Source organism: Pteropus alecto, unplaced genomic scaffold (assembly GCF_000325575.1).
Source record: "Pteropus alecto unplaced genomic scaffold, ASM32557v1 scaffold156, whole genome shotgun sequence".
In the NCBI taxonomy this organism is placed as follows: Eukaryota; Metazoa; Chordata; class Mammalia; order Chiroptera; family Pteropodidae; genus Pteropus; species Pteropus alecto.
In genome coordinates, this window is record NW_006437746.1 from 3,583,539 (window position 1) to 3,594,234 (window position 10,696).

The 10,696-nt window shown below is 46.0% G+C and overlaps 1 pseudogene; it reads left to right on the top strand.

Moving 5' to 3' along the window:
* The first annotated feature begins 10,187 nt into the window (after positions 1–10,187).
* LOC112482110 lies at positions 10,188–10,306 on the top strand (annotated as a pseudogene).
* Positions 10,307–10,696: the final 390 nt, after the last annotated feature.

The window sequence follows — 10,696 nt, forward strand, 5'->3', positions numbered from 1 at the left end:
GAAGATTCAATATCTGAATAATGGGTTTCCTAGAAAGAGAGCAAATGAAACAAAAGACATGATCAATGATATAATTCAGGAAATTCCCCGGGCCTGAATGGCATGAGTTTCCACATTTAAAGTCTCATAGATTGACAGCACAGTGAATAAAATAGACTCACATTAAGGCACATCGTGGTGAAATTTCAGACACCTATGAACAAATAGAGGGTTCTATATCTTCCAGAGGCAAGAAATGGGTCTCATGCAAAGGCACAAAAACCAATATGACTTTGGATTTCTCAACAGCAACACTGGAAGCGGGAAGACAATGAAGCAATTCAAAATTCTGGAGGAAAACAACTTCCATCTTAGAATTCTATACCCAGCCAATCTACTAATCAAGTGGTAAGGTAGAAAAGGGCATTTTTAGACATCTAAGAACAAAAGTGAGAAAATAAAAAGTATAGAAAATCCCAAACTCTCATATATCCTTTCTCAGGAAAATACCAGAGTGTGTGCTTCATTAAAATAAGAAATGCATGAAACACAGAGAGAACTGGATACAGGTTTGTGGGGCCAAACTTAACCGCTTTAAAGAAAAAAATACAGAGTTACAAATAGAAAAGTGAAAAACTATTATGTAGAGTGAAGAAAGAAATTACAATATATTACAGACTTGAAAAAATTGAAAAATATCACAAATGTCACAAAATCCAGAAAAATACCGTTGTATATCTACTATTCACTTACCGATACAGCTCTTATAAATTCATTTCTTCAAGTCATTTCACCTCATTGATGTACATGCTATTTCTTCTGGAACTGCCAACTTCATCACGAGAAGACGCATCACATAAGTCGAGATGCAATCTTGATTTATTTAGATGCATAAAACATGTGAATCCACACACAGTAACACTCACTGTTCATAGAAACACTGCGTTGTGCCCAGCAAATGCAGCAATTCTTATAATTCTATTTTCATGATCCCTATTAAATATAAAGAACGAAACAGTATGATGCATTCATAGTTTTACATGCCTCATTACCATTTATTTCTGACAGAAAAAAAAAACCCTTCATTTTTTTGATAAGACATAACGAGAACTGAATGTTCTGCTTAAAATTTTAGTTTTCATAATTGGAAGAATTTCCCACAGACTAGCTTCTGGTTCTGTCCAGGTCAAACCCGATTCCTCCTCTTCCACTATCCACGTACTTCTGGTGTTGGGAGCTGTACGACAGGCTCGAAATCTGATACCACCTCTGGCCTTGCTCCATCTGGTGACCTTTCCTGGTGAGTCTGCCCAGTGGGTTGGGATGAGTATTCACAGAGGCGACTACTACAGCGTGAGGGCAAGCAATGACTTAACTGCACACGAAAGTGACCGTGAATCACATAACTATCCCACTGAACTCCAATTAAAGGCATCTCCAGTTCAACTTCCTTGCAATCGGATCCTAAAATGCCCACAGCCACTCAGTGCTGCGTTGCGTCAGCGGTAGTGTGATGGACGGGAGGTGGGGTAGGAGAACTACTTTTTGTGCCGTTGAAATATGTACCTTTGCAAATTTTACAAGAAACATATGACCAAGTGATCGCATGCCCTTGGAAGGGGCTGCATGGTGACATTTGGACTTTCTTAGCTTCATGTTTATCTGCCTTTGGACACAGGAAGCACAAGGTCCAGCCCAAGGGAGAAGCAAGGAACTCCCAGGGTGATAGGTACCCATCTTCGAGCGCCCGGAGTCCAGACTGAGTCAGGTTGTAAAGGATGTGGCCAAGGATGGCGGGGGTCCTTCTCGAGTGAACAGACGGACAGAGTAAAATCAAATGGAGCTGTTACTTTTTTTACTGATGAGATCTTCAAATAATAATGGCGTCTGGCCGAGATGCTCACACCCCACACACACCTCAGCATTCCTGTGCTCTTCAGATGCGCCCGAGCCACATCCAACTGAGCATTCAGAGACAAAGAGCCTGCACTGTGGAGTGACATGCCGGTCCTGGACACCTACCAGGATTTTTATGTAGGAGAGAAATAAACTTCGCTTATCGAAGCTTCTGTGATTTGGGCTTCCAGTCACTTGTAACTGAACCTCATCCTGAGACAAGCATAGGAGATTTTTCTGGTCCTACGGAATATTAAAGGGACAGCAGACTCAACTGCTTCACTGCAGATAGGAACTTGACCTATGTGGGTAAGGTGGAATGGCTCAGCCATTCTGGAGTCAGATGTCCTGGATTCAAATACAGATTCTGCAACTTACCAGCGTGGGCAGCTCCTTTCATGTCCATGTGCCTCAGTTTCCTCATCCATAGACCGTGACTATGAGAGGGCATCCTTCACAGGGGGTTGTAAAGATTAAGGCGATAATATAGGTAACGCATTTAACACACAGTAAATGCACAGTAAAGTGGGCTGAGATTGCCTTTGCCAAGGGGGTTGGCACGAGAGGAGTGGGTATCCGCTTGGATACAGGAGGTGGAAGCCATGAGGGTGGAGGATAGAAGTCTGGAGACAAACTTCTTCGTGATCCCGTTCAAGCACGGAAGTGTCAGCTCCTCAAGGCAGGAAGTTGTTACTCATCTTGATGTTGCTGGGGCTGAAAACGGTGCTCGGTACACAGTCCGTGCTATGCAGCACTGAATGAACGAATGGATTCATGAGCCAATGAACACATGGATTGCCCTGTTCACCCGGCCAGCTGAGCCTGGGGAGCACCTTCATTTTAAAAAGGGGTGGGACCCCTGGCTTCCAGAATGAGGCCATTGTGACCCATGCCAGGTGTCTGGCGGCCATCCTGGCCTCGTGGCCTGGCCAGTATCCAGTGGGCCAGGACTTCATCTGGTTTGAATGAAGGGTGGGAGGAACAGCTGTGTGAATCAGGCAGCTTCGCTGAGACTTTGCTTTCCAGGCAATTAAGCAAGTTAACAAAGTGGAGATTCTTCCAGCGCACGGACAGGCCTTACGGTCACTGCGGTGCCAGCTGCTAACCGAGGGAGCCGAGCAAATAGGATTAGGAAACCCCGTGGACGGTTTGGGCAGAGGACCCTTTGTGAGCCTGGAGGTGGAGGAGTTTGCCGTGGTCTGGGGCTGACATCGGTGTTCCTCGGGATAATTTACTTTGCCAAGTACTTTGCCCCAGGGGTTTCCATGTGGTGCAATTTCAGTCCTCAGATGAGTAAGACGGACAAGGAAAATCCTTGAGGAGCAGCTAGTCATGTTGCCACAGGTGGGGACCGAGTGAGCTCGGTTCTGCATGGCACAGGAACTCGCCGGCAGGCCACGAGCACCTTCTGTGGTCACTCCAAAGTTACCCGGAGCCCAGGGACCCACTCTTCATCACCTCCCCAAATTGTGCCACCTGGGAGGGCAAGGTAAAATGCCACGGGGGCAAAAGAGAGTAAAAGTGGAGGTGGAGACAGAGATTTCTACGCCCTTCTTAAGTTCGTGTAAGTCACTTGCCCGCAGGGCGAAGAAAGCCAGACACATCCCTTCCTCCGAGAACGCCACCCTCGGATGTGACCCATCCCCACGTCAGGCGCCTGCCTGCCGGCCTTGCTTCTTTCTTTTCTATGTTTTCACTTGGAGTTTGGAGGAGAACAGTCTTAATAATGCTTTCAGGGACTTTCTCCCTCCAGGAGAGGGAATCGAGTCACATAGTCATTGAGCTGGAGGCCTTGGAGCTTATCTGGCTGTCGCCTCCTGCTGGACTGCGTCTCAGAGAGGGAGGGGCGTGACCCAGGTAAGTCACGCAGCAAGTGACCTTTACAGGGGAAGCCAGGTGCCCATCCAGGAGCCCATGAGCTCCCCTTCCTAAAAACTCCTGGTCCAGCTCTGCCAGCTCATCGGGCTGGCCAGCCACCTGCCATTCAGCCCTTCCCAGCTTGGCTTCCATCCCCGCTGCTCTGCTGAAACTTTTCTCCCCAGAATTGCTGAAGTCTCTACCTTCAGTCACACCAGGTCTGGTGACAGGAAGACAGCTTCGGAAAAAGAGGGAGGGGGGAAGGGTTGTGGGCTAAGGCTCAGAGAAGAGACGTCCCCCCTGCCTAGTCCAGGACTGGTTCAGGAGCTGCTGGGAGGGGCCACTGCTGGGTTATCAGGCCCATCAGATGTCGCGGGGGCAGCTGGGACCAGCAAAGACAAGGTTAAGCAAGCAACATCCAAGCCACCGGTCACTGCTTTTGCCTGGAGTGCTCTCCCATCCCACAGTCACCTAATGGTTGCAGAATCTAATCCACATTCTCAGGCGGCTCAGTCAAATGCACTCTTGCGGGGAGACTTCTCCGCTCTGTCCTGTGCACACGTGGGCTCTGTCCCTCCTTAGCCTGTGGCTCTTGCAGCGTGGGATGCACATGCTTGCTTTGAGGGCCTGGGCAGTGCACGAGCTACGTAAGTCAGGGACAGCAGAGAAACTGAGTCTGGCCTCATCTCCTTTGTCACCGTGGTTTAGTGTCTTAGGTAAAAGTTTAAACGTACACAAAAATAGAGAAAATAAGATTATGAAACCGCACGGACCCATCATTTAGCCTCGACTTGTGCCCAATACACTTTTCTCGTGTTATTTGAAACAAATCTCAGACTTCATTTCATATCATGTCATCCATAATACATTTCAGTGTGTATCTTCAAAAGATCGGGAGTCTTTTTTTTTAATTGGCGTTAAATATACATAACAAAAATCCATCATTTCAACCATTTTCAAGTGTGTTGTTCTGTGACGTTGAGCGCATTCACGTCTCTAGAACTCTCTTCATCTTCCCAAACTGAAACTCAGTCCCCATTAAGCGACTCCTCACTCCCTACTCCCCAATTCTGCCTCTCCCCGGCCCCTGGCAACCACCATTCTACTTTCCGCCTCTGAATTTGCCTATTTGAGGTTCCTCATGTATATGGGATCCTACCATATTCGTCTTTTGTGACTGGCTTGTTCCACTTAGCATGTCTTCAGGGTTCAACCATGTTGTAGTCTGTGTCAGAATTTCCTTCTTTTATGAGGCTGAATAATCAAATAGTCCATTGTATGAATAGATCATATTTTGTATATCTGTTCAGCCATCAATGGACATTAAGGTTGTTTCCACCTTTTGGCTATTGTGAATAATGATGTGAATAATCATGAGTGTACAAATATCTGTTCAAGTCCCCGCTTTCAATTCTTTTGTGTCTACACCCAGAGAGAAGTTGCTGGATCACATAGTAACAACAATGCCTTCATCACATCTACGCCTAAATGGATGATGATGCATTAATAGCATCAAATATCTAGTCAATGTACAATTTTACCATCGTCATCTCATCAATAACATTTTTAATAAAGGTTCATGGAAATTTGAAAAAAAAATAACACTTTTAATAGTTGCGTTGTCTGAATTAAAATCAACACATGGTTCATGTATTGCAATTGGTCGATATGTCTTTTTAAAATAAAATCGACTTTATTTTGGAATAGTTTTATACTTAACAGAAAAGTTGCGAAGATCATTCAGAGAAATGCCATGTACTCATCATCTAGATTCCTCTCAAGTTAACGTCTTATATACCGTGACACGTTTGTCAAAACTAAGAAGTTAACACCTGTACTTTGTTATTAACTAAACTCTAGACTTTATTTGACTTTCACGAGTTTTTCCACTGATATCCTTTTTCCGTCCCAAGATTCCACCGTGGATACCATATTGCATTTAGTCGCCATGTCTCCTTAGGTTCCTGTGATCTATGACAGTTTCTCAGTCTTTCCTTATTTTTCATGACCTCGGCAGTCTTGAGTCCTGGCCAGGTGTCCTGGAGAATGTCCCCTAGCCTGGGTTTGTCTGATGCTCTTCTCACGGTTAGATGAGGGGTTTTGGTAAGAACGTCACCGAGGTGGAATGCCCTTCTCATTGTCTCCTATCAGAGGTGGGTGACATTCCCGTGACAGCAGTGGGGGATGTTTACCTTTGTCACTTGGTGAAGTGGTGTCTCTAGGCTTCTCCATCGTAAAGTTACTATTTTCCCATTTCCTATTTTCTCTGTTCCTTGGAGGAGAATCACTACGTCTTTTAAATCTATTTGAATCCATAGGTTCCCGCATCTCTCTCATTTTTATCCTCAAAACTTATTTATAGAAGGAACTGGGTCATTTGTCCTGTAATGTTTCTCAGAGTCTGGTTGTGATTTAACATGTTTCTTTGCCCTCGATAGTTTCCGTCAACTTGTACTTGAATCTGGAGGCCTGATCTGATTTGTATGTGGTTTTTGTCAGCAGGAGCCCTTCAGGGTGGGGTGGCAGACTTCTGTCAGGGCCATCAACTGTCTCCTTGTGACATTAGCAGCTTCGATGCCTACAGCGTTACCTCAGTTCTAACACCTTTAGGCTCCTCAGGATTTACCTTATGAAGGTATTTCCTAAGTGAAGGCAGGTCATTTCTCACCCTCAATACCCACAGTAGATTTCAGCAAATCAAAGATACCACCCATGGTAAGAAACACCGTCATTTTATGGACACCGAAGAAAGAAAAAGCATCGCGAATGAATCTGTGGCACGATGCTTTCTCAGCGCTTGGAATGTCTACGTTGTCAATAGAAAGTTGAAGCAGGCTGAAGAATACCAAGGTCAAGTTAGCATTTTCTTGTTTCACTAAACTCGGTTTTCTTCGTTCCTCAGTTGGATGGCACTTGCTAGGAGTTCAGTCGAAGTCAGCAGGACGCCTGTGACAGATGGAATTCCGGCAGCTTTGCTTCAATCACGCCGGCTTTGGTTGTGTTACTTTGATGTCTCCTTCATCTGTCCTCACCCGGTTTGGGTGCTGCAGCATGCTCTGCTCAGGGGCCGTGACCTTTGTCTCTTTGGGGTGCAGGTGTCCTCTGCTCTCCTTCGAGATGTGTTCCAGGGCGCATTCCACATCCTCTCTGGCACGGCCAGCCACGACTGATGGCTAGGCCAGTCTGATTCAAGAGTGATGTCCTCTGATCAGCTTCATCAGCAATGAGATGTGCCACTGCCCTTAAGGATGAACACTCCCATCCTGCCTGGCTTCAACTCTAGCCTGCTGTGTGAACTTGGGCAAGTCACTTAACCTCTCTGTGCCTGTTTCCTCACCCATAAACTGGGGATAAATAATTACATCTGCTTGATAGGGTTGTTGTGAGGATCAGATGGGATATGACAAGTAAAGCATTGAGCACAGCGCAGTGCCTGGTATCTGGCAAGCGCTCCAAAGCATTAGCTATGGTGAGAAAGACAACATTTTTATCTCCTTTCCTGAGTCATTTTTCAGGAATCAAAAAGATTTGGAGACACTGGCTAGTTGCAGTCCTAATGATGGCGGGAGGTAGGAGATCAGAAGAGAAATTTTCTGTAGCAAATCATGGCCTGTGGTCAGGCTGGCCTTGGCTTGCTATTCAGAGTTACTGACCCCGGCTGGACCGTGGGGAGGAGAAAGCAAGAACGCGATTCTCCTTCAGCCAGCCCAGCCTCTTGAATGGAGGAGCCGGTCCACATGGTGTCGGAAACTTCAAAAGCAGTGGCTTTCAGGTTCCAGGGTCCCCCGCCCCCCGCATGCATGTTGCCTTGGGCAGGATTCTGTCCACTCCATGTTCTTCCCACTGTTTCCACCAAGACATCTGTTTCATATTCATTTTCCCTATGTGTTCTGTCACATTTAATTGCTCTGTCACCAAAGATTAATCCCAAAAGACAAGAAAAAAGGCCTCTGAAAATATTGACTCTGCTCTTATTTTCCACTAGGGTCTTAGCACGTTCAGTGGTTTTGCTCCAAAGTCTCGTCAGGTTGTTGGAGTGGCTCTTTTCAGTGGGTGACCTAATGGGGGTGGGGGGTGACTCTGGCGCCAGGCCCTCTCGGAGGCTGGACCACCTCTCACCTTTTCTGCACTGCTAAGAGACAGAAAGACACGGAGAGAAGCAGGCTGCCTTTGAAGACTAGAATATAACTTTAAAAAGCTCATCTTAAAGGGAACATCATCCTAGCTACCAGAGTCTTTCTGGTTGTTCAAAAGACAGCCAATGCTTCTCTGTTTTTCTCATGCCCTCCCCTCGCTACCCTGCCCCCATCTCCCGCTCCATCTCCCTTCTCTGGGTGTGCTGATGGGGCTGGGCAGGGGTGGGGGTGGGGCTCTCAGCCACAGGTCAGCCTGGGGGCCAAGGGAGGGTTTGGGGAAACGACCTTCCCTCTGGATTTGTGCCCGTGTCATTTAACAGGTGACCTCTTCAGCGAGCCAGCTCTTACCCGTGATTATCTGAATTAATAGGTTTAATTATTATATTAAAATGAAATGATTATCTGAGAAACAAGCGTCTACACTTTCTGTGACTGTGTGGACTTTGCTGTCTCCTTTGTTGTCTCTGAGTCCTGAGCGCCTCGTTTTTTTTGTTGTTGTTTGTTTTTTTTAAACAAATATGTATTGTGTGTATCTGGCTCTCTATTTTTATTTTTACACAAACGGTACCAAACTATCACCTTGTTCTGCCCTTCAGAGTTGTCTTCTTTCAGCTTAATGAAATTTTTGATTATCTTCCCATATCTGTACATCGCAAGCAACTTCAGTTGTTTTTAATGGCTTGTGCATCAAACACACTTTCTGCTCCAGAGTGCTGCTGTCAATGACCCTGGCCGCAGACCGTAGAACTGTGTCCCCAGGTGGTTGTGTGACTCAGGAGGGACAGGAAGCAGATGGCAACTCAAACTGCTGACTAAAGAGCTCTTGATGAAGGTGCTGCTTAGGAAGGCGTGAGGGCAAGACGGAGCCAGCAGTGTCTGGTTTGCTCAGTTCATCAGGTCCTGAGGGGCTGTGTGACTCGCCCAAGGTCACACGGCGAGAGGCAAAACCATCAGAGAAGCAGGGGTCTTGTCTCCCAATCAGTATTTTTTCACAGGGTCTGCTTTGATTGACGAAAAGGAAACAAAACAAAAACACCCCTGGTTCTTTAAATCTTGTTCAAGTTTTTAAATTAATCTTGTCCACGATCAAGACCAATTAGTCAACTCTTCTATTGGGAATTTTCATACTTTTTCTATTTACCCAACTTACAAATTGCTTTTAAGTCATAACTTGCAGTTTTCTTCACGGCAAATGTTTTTAAAAGCAAAAAAATTGGTATCAGTTTAAGTGTCCCCAAATAGGATAATGGGCAAGTAAATGAGGCTACATCTACCCAATGGGAAATTATGCTTTTCTGAAACTTGATATTTGCAGTAAAGTGGAAAATACTTAGCTGTAATGCTCAAGGAAAATTGCGATCTCCAATTTATTTAGAGTATCATCATAATTATGTTAATTCACACAGGCACTGAAGCGAACAAAAACCCCTAAAACTTACATAAAGAAAAATAAATACAGGAAAAAAATACACCAGCATGTTACTGATAATGATTACCTGTAGGTGGGTGAAGTACGGGTGATTTTTACTTTCTTCTTTTAACTTTTCCAGATTCTCTACACTGATCATCTAATATTTCCTAACAGCCACAGCGTCAACTACAACGATCACAATTCAGAATTAAAAAGTCACTGATGGTTTGACAAAGGATGTGTCTCCAGAGGCATAGCTGGAGGCAGGAAGAAGTTTACTCTTGGGGACTGTGGCTCAGCATCTTGATGCCACGGTGTCTTCATTAAGATGGAGCTTTATGACAAAAGCATGCACTGCCACATGAAACGGAAAACTTGGAATTCACCAGGAAATGTCGAGCACAGCTATAACGGGTTTGAGAAAATGCTGTAGGTTCTGGAAGATGAGCAGAATAAGCTGGTGGGGTCGGGGGGGAGCAGTGCTGGGATTGTGGGTAACTTCTTTATTTTCGTACATTTTCTGTAATGTACTTGTCTTGTTTTTATAACTTAAAAAATATAATACGTTGCTATTCACCTGGGAAGTTGGTTCTGAACCATCTGCCCCCTGAGTCACCATCCCAGAGGGGAGGCTGGTGGACTGGCCCCGATGTTGGCAGTAGTAGAAGAGGGAAGTGACAATCCATAGGGACTGTGAAGTCTGAGTGATCACCTTCAGTGCTGATTAAGCACGAGAAGATGAAGAGAAATTGCTGGGCCCTGCAGGGCTTGAGGTGGAGAAGGGACAGGTAAGGAGCGCACAGCTCACGGTTTGAACAATCAGTCAACGGACCAGTTCTGGTGGACTAACTAACGACAAAGTCCTCCTACCGGAGGGAGAGGACTGTGGTTCTAGATGCCCGGGCTGAGCCTACGGCCACGCCAACCCGAACGTGCCCGATCCCGTCTGATCTTGGAAGCTAAGCAGAGATGAGCCTGGTTAGTACTTGGATGGGAGACCACCTAGGAAGACCAGGTGCTGTAAGCGTAAAAAATAAAAAAATAAGGTATTGTAAACTGACAAGGTCCTTGCAATCTGTGAGGTCAACTAAGAGTTGCCTTGCCTAAACAAAACAAAACAAAACAAAACAAAAACAAAAACAAACTAGATGCCCAGGCTGAGGGCGCCTCTGGGCAGCCTGAGTCGGGGCACACCCAAAACGGGACCCAGCAGACGGGTCCTGGGGTCTGCACCACCAATACTTAACCAAGGAGGCCGGCCGGGGTGGACCAGAGGACCCCAAGGCCCCTTCCAGCTCCCCGTGTCTGTGATCTGTGCTGCTCTTTGCTTCTGAAATTATTCCTCATCCTCCATGGTGTGGCCTAAATGCCTCCACCTCTGCGAGGCCTTCCTCCACGGCCCCTGCCTCAGCGGTGT